The sequence below is a fragment of the Chenopodium album genome, chromosome 20 (assembly GCF_948465745.1).
Source record: "Chenopodium album chromosome 20, dcCheAlbu1.1, whole genome shotgun sequence".
NCBI classification, from domain to species: domain Eukaryota; kingdom Viridiplantae; phylum Streptophyta; class Magnoliopsida; order Caryophyllales; family Amaranthaceae; genus Chenopodium; species Chenopodium album.
This window is the reverse complement of record NC_137853.1, coordinates 17881841-17899624: the sequence shown is the minus strand read 5'-3', so window position 1 is coordinate 17899624 and position 17784 is coordinate 17881841. Positions and strand designations below refer to the sequence as shown.

The 17784-nt window shown below is 38.5% G+C and overlaps 1 non-coding gene across 1 annotated transcript; it reads left to right on the top strand.

Moving 5' to 3' along the window:
- The first annotated feature begins 5574 nt into the window (after positions 1-5574).
- On the top strand, positions 5575-5680 carry LOC145599908 (small nucleolar RNA R71). The gene has a single exon (XR_014104155.1). It is a non-coding gene; the product is annotated as a small nucleolar RNA R71 (small nucleolar RNA).
- Positions 5681-17784: the final 12104 nt, after the last annotated feature.

Sequence of the window (17784 nt, the reverse complement as noted above, 5' to 3'; positions counted from 1 at the left end):
CTTGAGACTTCTTGCACAAGCTTTAGGCATGAAAATCAATGGAAAACTATGGAGAGGAAGCTCGGGAATCCTTGGACAATCAATCACAACCTACAATCAAAGGATAAAAAGCAAGTAAAAGGGAAAAATAGCAAGTAAACTAGAAAAATGCATAAAATAGAGAAACTAAGTACAAAACGCATAAAATGAAGAAAACTAGAATAAAACTAAGGAAAACTAAAGAAAAGAGAAATAAAATGAAATAGAATTCATCCAAAAAGGGACCAAATGAGTGCCATAAATGTCACTCATCAAATTCCCCCAAGCTAAACTTTTGCTCGTCCTCGAGCAAAACAAAGTAAGAAAGATAAAGGATGAAAATTTTATTGAAAACGAAAAAGAAAGACTCATGATAAGAATATACACTAAAACTCACCGTCGTAGGAATCACGGTTGTTTTTAGCTACAACAAGCCCTTTAAACCCCAAAGTCGCCTATGAGGACGAGTGAGGTCTCGTAAGGGTATCCTAAGAGTTTAACCCATAACTCTCCATCAAACATCAATGACGCAAACCATAAAAAGAAAGGAAAATAAATTGAAAACAAACCTTTGCGAAATGAACTAACATAAAGACTATAATGCAAATGAATGACAATCTTTCTCAAGTAGTTAAGGTATGCACGTTTCAAGATATCTAAGGTTGATTGAAACATAGGGTATGCTAGGCATAGGAACTAGTTATCACAATCCACTTTCATCCCAAAAAATCTTACCGCGTTCTCCCCACCAGTCTCAAATCTCCCCTTAGTGAGTGTCCCAATGATTACTCGAAGGAACCGGAAAAAGAATTATTTTAAGGCTACTCGACAATCTTGACTATGCATCCCCTTTCCTTAGGCAATGACCCGTGATGCCCTCCCCCGAATAGTGACTCAACTATCTAGGTCGAAAGGTCTTTCCCCAAGGTTGTAACGTAAGGCATAAAGGGTGAAGGTAGGCTGAATTTAAAAATTTGGTGGTTTTCCTAATAGTGAAGCAAAGATTGCGCATTTCTTTACACCAAGACTTAGTTATCACCAAACAAAAACAACACCCCCAAGCTTACTTGAAGCTATACTCACAAAAATATATACAAAAAGCGTACACGTTTCTCCCCCAAGCTAAAATGAAGCATTGTCCTCAATGCTTAGAAGGAGAAAAGAATACATCAAATTTTTTTTGAATTTTTCACTTTTTCAATTTTTTTCTTTCCTTTTTGTTTTTATTGAATTTGCAATGTCCTTGCCTTTTACTTAATTCGGACGGCTTTTTATTAGTCCATGCCTTTTTGAAGTAGGACGGCTTTTTCTCAAATATTTTCCATTATTCACAAAGAAAATGATATCACAAACTTGCATTCATAAAAACCAAAACTCCAACTCATCCACCACAAACTGCCTCTCAAATGATCAATTTGCTTCACGAAAACCAAGAAAAGAAAGAAAATGAAACAAAAGGTCAAATAACTAAAGATGTGGCTTGAAAAGAAAGGATAAGGCTCAAATGGTTGCAAGAAGGCAAATGTTAACCCAAAAATAACAAAAATGAGTAAAGCTATCCTAAAAATGAAAAATACCACCCCGAAAAAGGTGCCTTTTTCCTCCCTAGATAGTTCGGTCTCGGGTTTGAGAATCATACATCAAGCTTTATTAGATTAGGTTTGCATAGTCAAGGATCCACGCCGCTCATACAAGAAATGTTGAAGGCTAGAAAAACAAGTAACCTCACAAGGATGTGGCAATAACTCACTAGTGGTGTCAAATTAACTATAGGGAGAAACTACCAACATGCCACAAACAAGTAGAATCCGGCTTCATGATCCTCCTAGTTCAAACCAACTACCCTAGCATACACTATCCTAGAGTCAACCGAACATAGTCTCAAACCGTGCATACCTTTACAACCTAGGAAGAAAATCATGCAAAAGACAAGTCCAATGTAGAAGGTTCATTTCATAAGAAAAATGTAAAATAATGCCTCAAAATCACATTAAGAATAAAAAGAAAAATAAAGGAAAGTAAAAGAAAAAGGAAAATAAAAGAAAGTAAAAGAAAGGGAATGGAGACATAGAAAAGGAAATATATAGGAGAATTAATATGAAATGGACTAGAAGGCAAGTTAAACACATACGAATCCCAATCGTCAAACAAGTGATCGATCGACAACAACATCATCGATCCCAAACACATTATGTGTTAACAAGCATCCATCCTCGAACCATTCAACTTCCCCTAAACGAATCCTATTCTATGCAACCAAGAAAAATAAAGAGAAAAATAAGAAAGATCTCACCGGGCTTCCAAGCTTAGCAAAAATAAACGAAGTAAGTAGAAACCACCTCGTTGCATTCCATAAACAAAAGCTTCTTCAAGAAACCAAGTGAGAAAAAGAAAATAAAAGAAACTATAAACAAAGAAAATGGTTAGTAACTTCAAAACAAAGAAAAGAAAACAACAAATAAAAGGAAACTATACTAAGCAGAAAGGGGATTTGAAGGATTTTTGATGGTGAAAGAGGGTATGGAGTGCGTACAAGTGAGGAGGGTTTGAGAGGGAGTACGTGAGGTAGGAGATGAGGTATGAGGGAATGAATGAAAGAAGAAGGAAGAAGGAATAAAAGGGCACGGAGCAGGGATGTGCGACCGCACAAGGCTGGTGTGCGCCCGCACACGCAGCATGTGCGGCCGCACTATGTGCGTGTGCGGCCGCACACTGCCTGGCTTCTCCCTTTCTTCTTCTTTTTTTTTTCTTTTCTTTGATACATATTGCCTATTTGGGTGCGCACATGAATCATGATGGTGATGAGGAACACCATAGGCAGTAGCTAAAAACACTTTTCAAGAGCCCAAAGATAAAGATTCATATGCTCACCACAAGAATTCACTAAGTATCAACTTTCTCCAACCTTGAAACACATGAATTTCCTATCTTACCTCTCTAAAATTCTTACCCCTTTTTCCTCAAATTTCGATCGGAATCAAAAACATTCATTATAAGTGTCGCAAACACCTTCCATTCACCATGTATTCTCGAAGAAATCCAATCCCGCAAAATTCATCCTAAAAATCCAAACAAGTAGAAAAGTGAAAGAAAAGAAAAGGTAATAAAAGAAACAAAAACAAGAAAACTCAAAAATCAAAAAGAAGAGTTAGAATCTCCGGGTTGCCTCCCGGGAAGCGCTTGCTTAAGGTCCTAAGCTCGACCCTTCCTCCAAATCATGGAGGGTCAAAGAACACCACCTTCTTCAAGGTAGTAGAAAGAGCAAATTCCTCTTCAACTTCTAACAACTTCTCGTTGTTTCTTGATGAGCTTTCATACAAAGACCTTTCAAATGCAAGCTTTTCTTTCCTCAACTTCTTTCTCTTTCTCTTTTTCTTAGAAGCTCGTGCTCTTTTCTTTGCCTTGTTTTTCTTTGTAAATGGTCCTTCACCATCTAAACTCATAGAAACATCACCTTCATCTTGAGGATGGAGTTCAAACCAATGAGGAATATCAACTTCCTCCTCGTCCATAAGCTTGGGAATCATCACTTTATCTTCACTAACCTTCTTGCAATCACAACTAAAAAGCACATCATCATAATTCTCAAGAAAATCGTTATGTGAAGAATCAATAGTGCATACATCATCAATAGGGCGAGGGGAATTAACACACATAATTCCTTTTACAAGGGACAAAGACTCATGTGTTGGTTTCAAATCAAAACTTTCCTCATTCTCACCAATTCTCAAGGTAATACGACCTCTCTTAACATCTATCAAGGCTCCCGAGGTGGCTAAGAAAGGTCTTCCTAAGATGATAGGGATATGGTCATCTTCCGCAATCTCAAGCACAATGAAATCAACGGGAATGGTGAACTCTCCTATCTTGAGAGGAACATCCTCAACTCTCCCCTTAGGAAACTTAATACACCGATCGGCCAATTGAAGGGTCATATTGGATGGAAGGAGTTCACCTAGCTTAAGTTTCTTAAAAACGGAATAAGGCGTGATACTAACACTAGCACCAAGATCACAAAGAGAATTTTGGAACAATTTTCCTTTGATTTTGCAAGGTACGGAGAAATTTCCGGGATCCTTCAACTTTTGGGGTAGGTCATTTTGAATAAAGGCACTAAAGCACTCCCCTAGATTCACCGGTTCCACCAAATTGCAATCTCTCTTACCGCTTAAAATTTCCTTAAGAAACTTAGCATAGTTTGACATTTGTTCTGCAACATCGGTAAAGGGAAGAGTAAGATGAAGTTGCTTAAGCATGTCGATGAATTTCCCAAATTGCTCATTCAATTTATGCCTATTGTGCTTTTGGGGGTAAGGAAGTCTAGGTTTGTAAACCTCATCTTGCTTCCGCTCTTTCTCCTTAGGCTTATCATTGGAATCCTCACTCATCTTGCTAGGCTCTTCATTCTTATTCTCTTCACTCGAATCATTCTCCTTTTCACTCTCCTTACTCTTCGTAGGAGCACTCTCTTTAAGGACCTTACCACTCCTAGTGGTCATAGCACACATAGGTTCCCTAGAATCAACTTCTTGTGAGGGTAAAGGAGATGGACTAGCACAATCTTTCAAAGGGTTGGCTAGTTGAACAATTTGGTTCTCAAGCATCTTTCCATGAGTAAATAGGACCTCAAACATTTTATTACAAGATAATGTGAATTCATTCAACATCCTAGATTGATCCATCATGAAATTTTCTAGCCTATTGAATTGGGATTGTTGAGTAAAGAAATCATCACCTTGGCTTTGAGTCTTTGGAGTAATTTGGGGTGGGGTATCTCTTTGAACATCATTTTGAAAATTTCCCTTACCTTGATTACTCCAATTACCCTTACCATGATTTTGGCCGGAATTTTTATTATGGTTACCATACCCTTGGTTATGATCCCCATATTCTTGGCCATAGCTTTGATCATTACAACAAAAGTTGTTATGGTTACCACAAAATTCTTGGGTCATACGGTTACCATTACCACTCTTTTGGTTGTAATTATCATAGTTCCCATTATTGTGATAATTCCTATTCCCAACAATCTTTTGAGCATTAAATCTAGGTCCAAAATCATTATTGTCATCACAATTCACATGCACATTCTCATATCCATCATATCTATCACAAGGAACATTGGAGCAATTAGAAGCATCATGATCATTCTTTCCACACATATCACAAACCAAGCATTCTCTAATCATGCAACAAGAAGCAAAAAGAGGGTTAGAGTAGGAAGATGTACCTCTCCCCTTAAATTGGGAGGGATGACTAGAAGCTTGTGAATGACTCTCGAGCTTGTTCTTGAGAGAATCCACCTCCTTTCCTAACTCCGAGACCATTGTGGACAATTCGTTGATGACATAAGATTGATCGGTTGAGCAACTTGTGCTTGCCGATTCCCTCTCTACATCATGCCAATCCATGTAATTCCTTACCACATCATCTATTACATCCACAACCTCTTCTTCCGTCTTGTTCATGATTGGTCCTCCGGCTTCGGCATCTAGGCTCGATCTACCTTAAAAGCTCAAACCACTATAGAAGATTTGGATCACTTGATATGTTGGAATTCCGTGGTGAGGGCATTCCCTTTGGTAGTCCTTGTACCTCTCCCATGCTTCATAGAGATTCTCTCTAGGTAATTGCTTAAAACTTTGGATTAAGGTTCTAGCCTCCGCCGTCTTCTTTGGTGGGTAGAAACGGGACAAGAAAGCTTTTGTGAAATCATCCCATGTCTTCAAGGAATTGGGCTTCACTTCTTTGTCTAGCCATTCCAAAGATCTTCCTATGAGAGAGAAAGGGAACAACTTAAGGCGGATAAACTCTTGAGAAACTCCATTGACATTGATAGTGTTGCAATATTTTTCAAACTCCTTAAGATGGTTCAATGGGCTCTCATTCTTAGCCCCACTATATTGTCTCCTCTCGATTAGGGTGATCATTGTCGGCCGAATTTCAAAGTCAATTTCCGGTGTTGTAAGTGGAGCTATGCCGCTCTCACACCTATATGCACCGGGCACTCCTAGTTCCTTCAAGGCAACTCTTGAATTTCCTCCCATGGCTTGGGATCTATGCACACAAAACTCAAAGAAAATATTAGTAGCACGGCTACAAGTGTAGCCTAAAGTGTAAAATCTTTTTGTATTTTGCAAATAGAGTGGAATAGACTCAACAACAACATGCACTCAAAGCACCATTCCCCGGCAACGGCGCCATTTTGATGGGATGAAGAACGGTAGGTCGTTAGGCTACCACCCCACCCAATCAAAAAAAATTTGTAACTCAACTAACCCCTATAAAGTGTAGTGGTAAGTCAAGGTCGAACCCAAAGGAATGGAGGTCGAATGCACGATGCGTAAGTCAAGCTATTCCGAAGTCTAGTAGGGGTTTATGGTAGAAACTAGAACTAAACTAGGCAATGAAAAAGGCTAGTACTAATTCAATGCTAAGGCACAAGGGAATGGATCCACATGCATCAACAATGAAGTTCAATCAACTTGGGGAATCAACCAATCAAGTCAAGCAATGTGAGGGAAAACCGAAATTGCAACCAAGAGAGTACATCAAGCTATTCTCCTAGAGGTCTAATTAGCGTCAACTACATCGAACACTAGCTAGGAAACATCACAAGATATCTCAATCGAGTAAATGTAAGCCACAAATCAATGGTCCGTATCAATGTGAGCTCACAATGCAATCTAGTGTGAATAACAAGGGTGATCAAGCCTAATCAAGCACACACATGCACAAAATCAATCAACCAATTTAATCACATTATCAACTCAATCAATTTCCCCCAAATTAATCTCAATTCATCATCAATACATGCTTCACCACTACCCTAGCAAACAAACTACTCACAATCCATGAAGAACATTAAAATCAAAGCTAAACTAATCATCATTCCAAAATTCATCAATTAAAATCAAATTGAAACCAACAAATTCATTCAAAATCAATCAAACTATCAATTAACCAAATCAAACAATAATACTAATGAAATCAAACATTAAATTGCATTAAAGAGTAAAGAATCCTTACAAACTGGATGGAAATCAAATCAAATGTAGCAATCTTCAATCATCAATCATCAAACCCACACTCTCTCTCTCTAAAAATGCTAAGAACTAGTTTTTTCTCTCTCTAGAATCTAATCTAATTTAATTCTTACCTTATGAAGATCTAATCTCTCCCCTATAAAAGGAAGGAAATAACTACAAAATGCAAAGAGGAAGTTGGGAAAGTCGTCCAAAAATAGACCCACGCCGGTGCGGGCGCTCGGAGGAGAGAGAATGGTGCGCACGGGAGCACACCCAGACAGGTGCGCCCGCACGCACCTGGTGTGCGGCCGCACTCAGAGTGCGCCCGCACATCTCTGCTGCTTCCTTCTCTTCTTCTTCGTCCTAACTCATGCGGTGCACATATCCTAGATGATGGTGATGGAGGACAAAGTAGGCAGGAACTTTCTTGAATTTCTTGAAGAGTATAAGCCATGAGGAAGGCATATACAAGACCTTGAAGCATGCTCCTTAGACCTCCCTTTGACTTGAGACTTCTTGCACAAGCTTTAGGCATGAAAATCAATGGAAAACTATGGAGAGGAAGCTCGGGAATCCTTGGACAATCAATCACAACCTACAATCAAAGGATAAAAAGCAAGTAAAAGGGAAAAATAGCAAGTAAACTAGAAAAATGCAAAAAATAGAGAAACTAACTACAAAAAGCATAAAATGAAGAAAACTAGAATAAAACTAAGGAAAACTAAAGAAAAGAGAGATAAAATGAAATAGAATTCATCCAAAAAGGGACCAAATGAGTGCCATAAATGTCACTCATCACACACGCGCGGCAGCAGCCACGCACAGCAGCAGCTCACGCGCGGCAACAGCAGCCACGCGCGGCTGTGCTGTGGCAGCGGCTCGCGGCCGTGTGCCGTGGGCCGTGTGTTCGTGGTCTTGGCGTGTGCGTATGCTTGGTGCGGTGAGGTGATTAGCCGTAGTAGGCTTGATGTTAATTATTTTTTGTCGTTTATTTATTTTAATTAATTTTGTTCATTTTAATTAAAATTTTGGGAGGCTAGGCCTCGGTTTTTTGAGCGGCATTGGCAAAATTTCATTTTGACAAATTTGGGTGCTACCGACTTAATTAATTGTATTAATTAAGGAAATGCGGAATTTAGTGGGAGCTCCAATTATTAATGACGTAATTTATATAATCGGTTAAACAACTTTGACTAGTTTTAATTAGGTGTGTTAATCGGATTAACCACCTAGATTAGTTACTAGTGCGCGCGTTGTTTGAATGCATTTTACTTGTTGTTAATTTTGTAAATTGCATGGGCCATTCACAAATAGTGAATGGATGAATGGAATATATATATTCTCTCTCTCTCACAGGTTTTATGAAATGGCAACTAGTGGGACCTGACTAGGATAGAAAATACGGACTACGTGCTGTTATGTATTTTTGTAATTTGATCCGTGCCATTTATGGCACCTTTAGGCTATGTTTTCTTTATATTTCTATGCTCCTTTGTAGTCGTTTATGTCGTGTTTTTAGAGAATAATGCTCGATTCGCGTGTTTTTGTGTTAGTTTAGAGAAATGCATGCTTTTAATGGTTTTCTTATCATTTTATTCATTTCTCGGCTATTTCTCTTGCTTCTCTGTTTCTTTGTCTTGTTTTGTAGGTACGTCGCGGGCTATATGCATGGGAATTGAAAATAGCACCTACTAGGATCAATATGCACTTTTTGGAATTGAATTTGAGTTTGAAACAAAGGAAAACGAAGGATTGCAAAGTATCAAATAGGACCTTTGTGCATTGTTTTAGTCATATCTCAAGTTCTACAGATCGGATTAGGGTGATTCAAGTTGGATTGGAAACTAGACTTGAAGATCTTTCCAATGATAGGTCGCACACCTTCATACGATTCTTAGATTGGAAGTTACAGCCTTTTGAAGTTGGCCCAGGAAAACTGCCGCGGGCGCGGGCTACAGTACCCGCGGGCGCGGGGTTGCTGCTGCTCCAAAACTGCCGTATTTGGGCAGTAAGCACCCGCGGTTGTCCCGAGGGCGCGGGCCTTGGCCCCGCGGGCTCGGGCTTGGGCCGCGGGCGCGGCTATCGGGGTGTCCGTTCCCCTCCGCGGGCGCGGCCGATTTCTCCGCGGGCGCGGGTTTCCGGGTCTTTTACGATTTTTAAGCTTCTTTTCTCCTTTTGTTTATATAGTTTTTGGTTTCCTTTATTCTTCATTCATGTAATTCTTTAGTTTTAGAATAGTTTTCTCTCTCTTAGGTTGAGAGCTTCTCTCTGTAGATTAGGAGTAGTTTTAGAGAGAGAAAGTGAGGAATTTCAATGGTGATTGAGAGATTGAAGATGCAAGTGTGACAATTGTGTTGGAGATCTTCCTAATTATCAATGAGCATTTCTAAACTCTATCTCATTCAATTGTTTTGTTTAATTTGATGTTTGTTTGGTTTGATTTTGATATTTGATGTTTGATTAGAGTAATTGTTCTTGATATTTTGTTGATTCTTGTTCTCTATAGTTGATAGTAGATTTGATGATGATGTTTCTTGAGTAGTTTACTTGCTAGGGTGTGGGTAAGCATGTGTTGTTGATGGATTGAGGTTGATTTGGGAATTTGAGTAGTTCTTGTGTTGTGATTAAATTGATTCATAGAGGTTTGCAAGTTGCATAAGTTTGATTGGAGTAGCTAACCATGATTGCTAGCATTGATTGCATGATTGAATTGATTGACATGACCACTTGATATCGGTTTGATCATAATTAGTTGAGTATTTGATTATGTTTCTTCATATTGTTTAGCACTAGAGAAATCTATGTTAAAGAGTGTGAGGATGATTAGTTGAATGTCCCTAATTGCTCCTACTATTTGTCTTTGCATTGCTTGGATTGCTTGACTCCCTAATTAGCTTGATTATCATGAATGCATGTTGATCCCCACTCCCTAGTGTTTCATTTGTTTGGTTCTTGATTTAGGAAGTAGAATAATGTTACCTTTCACTTTAGACTTCGACCTATCTTAGGCGTTAATTAGAAATACTTGAACATAACTGTTCCTAGTGGTTCGACCCTTGACTTACCTCTATACTTGTATTTAGGTAGTTGAGTGATTATAAATTTGTTTGACCGTAGGGAGGATTAGTTCAACGACATAGTTTTCCCCACGTCAACATGGCGCCGTTGCCGGGGAACGGTGTCTATGTTTGAGTGTTTTTGATTACTTGAGTCTTGGTCTTTGTTTATACTTTTCTTTTATTGATTTCTTTTGTTTGCTTTATATAAAATGGCATGTCTCTCATTTCCTCAATTTGACAATGAGCCTTTTTGTGAATATTTTAATAGACTAGAGGGATTTCTTTATTATAATTGTTGTAGTCTTTGGGAGGCTTGTGAGATTTGTTATTTTGGTTTGAATGAGCAAACTAGGGATGAAGTTGAATGCATGCATAATGGTGAATTTAGAGCATTGTCTATTGATTATGCTTGGGATTTTTATGTTTGGTTTGCTAGGAATGTCTATAGTAGGGGTAATCATGATCCTAATATTGATATGCAATGTGTTGATTCTTCTAATATTAGCATGAATTCCCATGATTTGTCACATGATCCTATTGGTGAACCTAAAATACATGATTTCAACTCTATTTCCCCTTTTGTTCATGATGATGAAGTACATGCTCAAGTTGATGCTAATGGTGTGTTTCAATATTCTTCATTATTTACTATGCCTTCTTGTGATGTGCTTCATTCCCTTAATGATGAATCTCATGTTCTTGATTTTGCCCCCACTCCCCAATGTGATGTATATGCTCTTGATCATAATGTTGATTCTTCCAATCTTGGTTGTATTTCTTCTCCTCTTGTTGAACCTCAACCTTCTACATCTTTTGAATCTCTTGTTGATGTATTTGAATCTCAAATTAGGCATATTGAGCTTGATAATGAGTTTGGGCCTAGTAAGGAGATGATTCTTAATTCTATGATAGGTCAATTAGAGATAATGAAAAAGAGTGAGGAGCGTCTTGAGGAGGGAAAGAGAAGAAAAGAAGAGTTAGAAGGCCAATTGTCATCCTTGATGCTTATTTGTGAAAAATCCCAATTTAATGTGTGTGTTGAGGATGATGATGATGATTTTGAGCAACCAAGAGAGTGTGAGGATCCCATTTGTGAGCAATTGAGTGATGGTGAAGGAGTTGAGAATGAAGAGAGTGTTGATTTTGAAAATCCTATCCCTCTTTCCCATCTTGACGAGTCTCTAGTGCATGATTGTGACTCTTCTATCCATGAGTATTTGGATTCACTTGAGGTTATGTCTAATATGTTTTTTGAGTGTCAAATGAAAACCCATAGCCTTTTGAGTGAGTTTATTAAGAATGCTTCATGTGAGAGAGATGAGTTTGAAATGAATTTACATCCATTCATGCATGGCTTTGAGACTTTAGGCTTTAAGGAAGTTGAGGGAGTTGTTGTTCATGGTTGTGATGGAGGGGATTATTTAGTTCCTCTTGGAAGTTGGATGTTTGAGGGAGATGTTGATCATGAGTGTTCTTCTTTTGAGGATTCTATTATTGATTTTCATGCTCTAATTGGTGATTTGAGGCATGGTGGTGAGGAAGAGTTCATTTGCGAGACCATAGCTCCTATTCCCTCCTCACATGTCCCTTTTTCAAGGAATTTCAACCATATCCCCTACACTCCTATGTCCCTCCCTTCCTTTGTTAATGAGCCTATTGGGGACCCTCTTGTCTATGATGGTTTTTATGTGGCTCATTTGTCCCCGATTGAGGAAAGGGGTTATATTGTCACCCAAAAATATTCTAGTGAGGAGGATTTGCCTTTTTCTTTTTCTTTCCATTCTTTTATTCCCCCTTCTTCTTCTTATTTTCTTGTTTTTCCTTTTGATCCCTCTTCTTCTTTCTTTTGGCATCTCCCTTCTCACTTACGTGCAACGATCTTGTTGCACGTCCTTATCCCGTCATTTTCCTACCTTCTATCATATGAAATGTGTAGTAGTGCATTTGACAAGCTCTTGCGTGCGTTGAATTATTATTTTCTAGAGCGGTCAAGCTTGGACCTTAAGCAAGCCTTTCTCGGGAAGTAACCCGTGTTTTATTGCTTTCATTTTATTTTCTTTTTAGATTAGATTTTATCTCATGGAAATGTTTGTGTGCCTTTTGCTAGGTACATGACTTGATATACTTTGGTGTTTCAATATAGATCAAGAATCAAGGAAGGTTGACTCCTATTTTTGCTAGCATAAGGAAGGCAAATTCAACACTAGAGGTTGTTAGCCTTGAAAGGGTAAAATTGGGTCATTTGCGGGTATTTACACCCACCTAATATCCGGTAATATCCTTCCTTGCTTTTTCTCTAGTGGATGATGACTTGTTGGACATATGATGGTTTGTTGGATTGATCTCTTTGTGTTCCCCTCCCATGGATTATATAATTTATGTTTGAGTGTAATGTCTCATTCAAGCTTGGGGGAGGGTATTCTATCATGTTTGGTGGGATGTTGATTCATGTATGCTATGCACCTTTGTATATGCTTTTCCATGTTTCTTATATTTTGAAAAACTCCAAAAAGATTTTTGTTTCTATCAAGGGAAATTTTGCAATGTGTTTTGTTTTGTTCTTGCTTTGGACATAATAACATTTGGACTTGTATAATTGAATGCTTTTCTTCCTAAATGGTAGTGGTGTGCACGGTTTGAGATTACGTTTGGTTGATTCTAGGATAAAGCATGCTAAGGTAGTTGTCTAGAACTAGGGGGATCATGAAGCCGGATTCTACTTGTTTGTGGCATGTTTGGTAGTTGCTCCCTTTATTCGATTTGACAACCTTAGTGAGTTTTTGCTACAACCATGTGAGATTTATATTTGTTCAAGCTTTCATCATATTCTTGCATGAGCGGCATGGATCCTTGACTTTGCAAGCCTAATCTATAAAAGCTTGATGTATGATTCTTAAACCCGAGACCGAGCTATCTAGGGAGGACAAAGGCACCTTTTTCGGGGTGGTATTTTTCATTTTTAGGTTAGTTTATTTCATATTTATTTTTGGGTTTCCATTTGCCTTCTTGCAACCATTTGAGCCTATTTCCTTCTTTTCAAGCCACATCTTTAGTTCTTTGGCCTTTTGTTTCATTTTCTTTCTATTCTTGGTTTTTTGTGAAGCAAATTGATTATGTATGATGGAGTTTGTGGTGGATAAGTTGGAAATTTGGTTTTTATGAGTGCTAGTTTGTGATTAAGTCTTCTTTGTGAATAATGGCAAGTGTTTGAGTAAAAGCCGTCCTTAATCATAAAAGGCATGGACTAATAAATTGCATTATAGAAAAAGCCGTCCGAATTTAGCAAAAGGCGAGGACATTGCATGTTTAAGTAAAAAAAAAAAAAGAAAAAAATAAACTTGATTAAAAAGTGAAAATTCAAAAATATTTTGATGTATTCTTTTCTCCTTCTAAGCATTGAGGACAATGCTTCATTTAAGCTTGGGGGAGAAGCGTTTACGCTTTTTGTATATATTTCTTGTGAGTATATCTTCGAATAAGCTTGGGGGTGTTGCTTTTGTTTGGTGATTTCTTGATCGTGTTGTTAAGGATTGATCACCCTTTTGCTTCACTTTTTAGGAAAACCGCCAAATTTTAAAAAAATTTAGCCTACCTTCACCCTTTATGCCTTACGTTACAACCTTGGGGAAAGACCTTTCGACCTAGAAAGTTGAGTCATTATTCGGGGGAGGGAATCATGGGTCATTGCCTAAGGAAAGGGGATGCGAAGTCAAGATGTCGAGTAGCCAAAAATTTAATTTTTTTCCGGTTCTTTCGCGGAATCTATGAGATGCTCACTAAGGGGAGATATGAGATTAGTAGGGGGAACGCGGTAAGACCGTTTGGGATGAAAGTGGAGTGTGATATCTAGTTCCTATGCTTAGCATATTTATGTTTCAATCAACCTTAGGTATCTTGAAGCGTGCACTCCCTTACTTGTTTAGAAAGATTTGCATTCACTTGTGCTTGTACATTTGCAAAAGCCCTTTCATGAACATTTGTTGCTTTTATTTTCTTTTGGTTTCTTTTCCATGCTTTGCCTTGTTTGTATTATTATGAGAGTTATAGGTTAAACTCTTAGGATACCCTTACGAGAGCATCACTCGTCCTCTAGGGCGATCTAGGGGTTTAAATGGCTTGTCTTTAGTTGCTAAAATTGACCGTGATTCCTACGAAAGTGAGTTAGTGTATATTCCCATCTTCTCTAGTTTTTTCGTTTCTTTCATTGCTTGAATAATATCATCATTTTTCCCTTGGGTTGGATTTTGTTTTGCTCGAGGACGAGCAAAAGTTTAGCTTGGGGGAATTTGATCCGTGCCATTTATGGCACCTTTAGGCTATGTTTTCTTTATATTTCTATGCTCCTTTGTAGTCGTTTATGTCTTGTTTTTAGAGAATAATGCTCGATTCGCGTGTTTTTGTGTTAGTTTAGAGAAATGCATGCTTTTAATGGTTTTCTTATCATTTTATTCATTTCTCGGCTATTTCTCTTGCTTCTCCGTTTATTTGTCTTGTTTTGTAGGTACGTCGCGGGCTATATGCATGGGAATTGAAAATAGCACCCACTAGGATCAATATGCACTTTTCGGAATTGAATTTGAGTTTGAAACAAAGGAAAACGAAGGATTGCAAAGTATCAAATAGGACCTTTTTGCATTGTTTTAGTCATATCTCAAGTTCTACAGATTGGATAAGGGTGATTCAAGTTGGATTGCAAACTAGACTTGAAGAGCTTTCCAATGATAGGTCGCACGCCTTCATACGATTCTTAGATCGGAAGTTACAGCCTTTTGAAGTTGGCCCAGGAAAACTGCCGCGGGCGCGGGCTACAGTACCCGCGGGCACGGGGTTGCTGCTGCTCCAAAACTACCGTATTTGGGCAGTAAGCACCCGCGGTTGTCCCGAGGGCTCCCCGAGGGCGCGGGCTTGGGCCGCGGGCACGGCTATCGGGGTGTCCGTTCCCCTCCGCGGGCGCGGCCGATTTCTCCGCGGGCGCGGGTTTCCGGGTCTTTTACGATTTTTAAGCTTCTTTTCTCCTTTGGTTTATATAGTTTTTGGTTTCCTTTATTCTTCATTCATGTAATTCTTTAGTTTTAGAATAGTTTTCTCTCTCTTAGGTTGAGAGCTTCTCTCTCTAGATTAGGAGTAGTTTTAGAGAGAGAAAGTGAGGAATTTCAATGGTGATTGAGAGATTGAAGATGCAAGTGTGACAATTGTGTTGGAGATCTTCCTAATTATCAATGAGCATTTCTAAACTCTATCTCATTCAATTGGTTTGTTTAATTTGATGTTTGTTTGGTTTGATTTTGATATTTGATGTTTGATTAGAGTAATTGTTCTTGATATTTTGTTGATTCTTGTTCTCTATAGTTGATAGTAGATTTGATGATGATGTTTCTTGAGTAGTTTACTTGCTAGGGTGTGGGTAAGAATGTGTGGTTGATGGATTGAGGTTGATTTGGGAATTTGAGTAGTTCTTGTGTTGTGATTAAATTGATTCATAGAGGTTTGCAAGTTGCATAAGTTTGATTGGAGTAGCTAACCATGATTGCTAGCATTGATTGCATGATTGAATTGATTGACATGACCACTTGATATCGGTTTGATCATAATTAGTTGAGTATTTGATTATGTTTCTTCATATTGTTTAGCACTAGAGAAATCTATGTTAGAGAGTGTGAGGATGATTAGTTGAATGCCCCTAATTGCTCCTACTATTTGTCTTTGCATTGCTTGGATTGCTTGACTCCCTAATTAGCTTGATTATCATGAATGCATGTTGATCCCCACTCCCTAGTGTTTCATTTGTTTGGTTCTTGATTTAGGAAGTAGAATAATGTTACCTTTCACTTTAGACTTCGACCTAGCTTAGGCGTTAATTAGAAATACTTGAACATAACCGTTCCTAGTGGTTCGACCCTTGACTTACCTCTATACTTGTATTTAGGTAGTTGAGTGATTATAAATTTGTTTGATCGTAGGGAGGATTAGTTCAACGACATAGTTTTCCCCACGTCATAAATCTAAATACGGTCTACGCACCGTTAAGTATTTTTGTACTTTAATATTTAGATTATTCCTAGTTATAGACACTAGTTTTTGCATAGTTTGGTTAAGTCTTGAAGACGGTGTATCTTGGGAGACAAAGCCTTTAAATGCAAATGAAGACCTTTTGAAGGTATGAAGATTTCAAGGGGTCATGCTAGTTGCCAATATGCATCTATTATTTCGCTTTATATTTTATGGTTATATATATATGTGTGTGAAATATTCGTTAGATGCATGTTTAGGTTTTCTTGATGTTGCGATGATTAGTTAAGTTCACTTTAAATCAACCAACATAGAAATCCTAGGTCCCTAATAATATTGAGTAAAACTTGCTTTTCCAAAACAACACTTACTAACCGGACGATGGTGATGGTAGGCTACGCCAAAGCGAGGTGCCATCACTCCTCTAAGGGGCATAAGGCACACCGGGTGTGCACGTTGGTTTTGGTTTAACTCATCGGTATGAGTGAGGAGTCCCCACATACCGTGGCATAAGAGATACATCGTTAAAGATGCATTAGATGCGACGATTGTCTAACCAAGAGTGGCTTAGAGCCATTAGCAAGGCAATGCTTACCAAGAAGATTGAGTGTTTAAGACAAGCCAAAGCATGCTTAACCACTCTTTGTTTTTTCGGATCTTGGAATCGCCTTATTTTCACCAAATAAGGACAATTTTTACGTGTAAATAAGACGTTAAATAAGTATTGAAAATTTGCATGAATAAAATTCAATCTTATTTAAGTAATTTTGAATGGTTTTTCATTAAAATTCTTTCAATTGTAGAATCATGTCTTCAACTATTAACAACGACCTTATGTACCTGGAACTTCCCGAGAAGTTACCATTTTTGCTCAATTTGGTGAACTTCAAGGAATGGGAAGATGAACTCCGAAAGACTCTGAGGAATTGCTACCTAGAGCATATCTTGGACACTCTGATCCCGAGTTTCTACTCGAAAGGGATCATGAGTGATGAAGCTTATGAAGAATGGAGTATAGATTGCAAGAGAGTTTCCAAACTCATGGCAAACTCCATCCCGGATCAATGGAGAGGGGTTTTCTCCGGCTATTTTCCGGACATGATACTCAAAGCTCTTGAGGATGTGGTCAATATGAGGGTCACCAAGAGTGCTAGGGGCAATTATGATGGTCATATGGAGGATGTGATAAGGTCACTCTCCAAAATGAGGATCAAGCCACCGCAAGAAGGTTGTCTCTCGAAAGAAAGACAAGAGGTATGGGTAAAAGTCTACAATGCGAGACTTAGGCCCGGAATGCCACTTCAAGCTCATGTAATTAACATGACAAGGTTATTCAACCATCTGGAGCTAATTGGCAAACCAGTGGAAGACAAGCAAGCGGCTCACATGCTTCTTAGCTCTCTTCACTCGGGGTATGTGGGACTTAAGATGCGTCTCACCGGCAATAGGGATACACTGTCCTTAAGGGAAGTCATCCAAGAGCTTCAAAAGACCTATTCTTGCAAGAAGGCTTACTTTGCCCTTAGACCAAGGAAGAAGGAATTCAAAGACAAGAGGAAGATGAGCTGCTTCTATTGTGGTAACCCCGGACACTACAAAAGAGAATGCAACATGTATCTAGATGATGAGGCGAAAGGAAAAGTAACCTCAACCTCAGGTATTATCTTATA